General features: G+C 50.3%; 1 protein-coding gene across 1 annotated transcript in view; it reads right to left on the bottom strand.

The window, feature by feature from the left end:
- STON2 (stonin 2) overlaps nucleotides 1-1,831 on the bottom strand; it is a 177,131-nt gene that overhangs the window by 12,479 nt on the left and 162,821 nt on the right. The window lies entirely within an intron of this gene.

The following is a 1,831-nucleotide window of genomic DNA, read 5'->3' as shown; positions in this document are numbered from 1 at the left end:
GGCTTTCAGTGTTTTGTCCCAATGGCTGCTGCCTGAGGACACCTCCCAGGGCTCCTGCCTTCCAGAATCATCCTTTCTGAAGCCTGCTTGATCCTCTAGTTCTCCGAGACCACCTGTATCTTCCGGTCTCTCTCTTTTTGCTGAAAGAAGCCAGTCAGTCTCTGCTGCTTATAAAGCCCCTCACGTGGTACCTTTCAATATTTGAGAGAAGGAACTTTGAAGCAAAGGAGGTATGTGAGGAAACTGCAAATCCCTGTGCTCATAATGGAAGTTACTTCAAGTTTGTGTCTGTTTTGTATGACCTAGCTAGAGGCAGCGGGGGTATCGAGAATAAAAAAAGACCCTGGATGTGATGGGTCAGGTCACTCCTGGTCCTTAATTTTCTTGTCTGTGGAAGGAAGAGGTTTGCCTAAGTCATCCCCCAGGTCCCTTCCAGCTTGAAAACCCAGTTATTTCATAAGGAAGTGACCTGAATCCAGGCTTACTAAATTGCAGAGCTGAAAATCCCAGTAAACAGAAACCAGAGGCCCTGTTTTTTGTGATGTCACCCCTCCAGCAGGTTAAACAGCGATTTCCCCTCTGTGACCTTGGTTCTGTTCTCAGGGGGCATCTGTGCCACAGGAGAGGTGAGAGGTGAGGGCCTCTTCTCTCTGCCATCAATTCAGATGGGCCAAGACAGAAATCCCGGTGCTGTCAGCCAGGTGATACCGTGCTGGCCTCAGAGAAGTGAATGAGCAGGCGCCGAGAGGAAGGCTTTAAAAATCCTGCCCGTTTAGCAACAGGGTGTCCAGTCCAGCCTCAAACACAGAAGCCCAATTGTCCCTTCAGTCTGCACCACTACACCAAGCGTCGGACACAGAAAGCCCTGGTGTGTGTCCCCCGCCTGTCTCGCTGGGGGAGCTGACATGATCGTATTGCCTCTTGGCTTCATGTCATATGGCATCTAGGGTAAAACACAGCCACTCCACACTCCCAACAGGAAAATGAAGACTCTAATTATGTTGTTAGGATTTAACAGGGAGAATGGAATAAAGAATATCTGCATAAGGGAAACTTTAACCAACAGTTTTCCCAAATATTTGTTGTTGTTGTTGGCCACAATACCCACTTTTGTTTATTACAGATGAGAGGTGGTTTCAAGGACCATGGGTTTTATTGCCTGCCATTGGGATCGCCCAGACTTACTCTAAGAAATAAAACTATTAAAGCTGGTTTGCTCACTCCCGAGTTTTGTCATTCCACGAAATCTCACCGGATCCAAGAGGAAAGCCATTGCCTTTGGGCTCACCCAGGCAGACAAGCACCCCTGCTCACTTGTGTAGGCCAGCAAGGGCTGGTGAGCTGTCTCCTTTGATCAAACACTCCTTCCCTTACTTTTTGTCAGAGTTCCAGTCCTTCTGGACCTTCATGTCCTGGCTGTCTTCAGTCTGATCAGAGGCCCCTTCTCTCTCTCTCAAAGTCGCTCAGTCGTGGACGAGTCTTTCAACCCCGTGCACTGTCGTCCAGCCTTCTCCATCCGTGGCATTCCCAGGCAAGAATACTCAAGTGGGTAGCCATTCCCCTCTCCAGGGGATCTTCCCAACCCAGGGATTGAACCCAGGTCTCCCCCATTGCAGGCAGACTTCTTTACCATCTGAGCCACCAGGGAAGCCCCCGGAGGCCCCTTCCCCATGCCCAAATCCCAGCTCTAAGCTTGGGACATTATGATTGACGGGCCTTGCACAGGATTGCTGGAATCATAAATCCAACTCCCCGCCTACACTGTACACGATTGGCCATCACCTGGCCCTTTTACCTGCACCCAGGCAGGGAAACCTGGCGTGCAGCAGCC

Source organism: Bison bison, unplaced genomic scaffold (genome assembly GCF_000754665.1).
Source record: "Bison bison bison isolate TAMUID 2011002044 unplaced genomic scaffold, Bison_UMD1.0 scf7180017864296, whole genome shotgun sequence".
NCBI lineage: Eukaryota > Metazoa > Chordata > Mammalia > Artiodactyla > Bovidae > Bison > Bison bison.
Note: the sequence above shows the minus strand (reverse complement) of the source record. Positions and strands in the feature narration are given on the sequence as shown.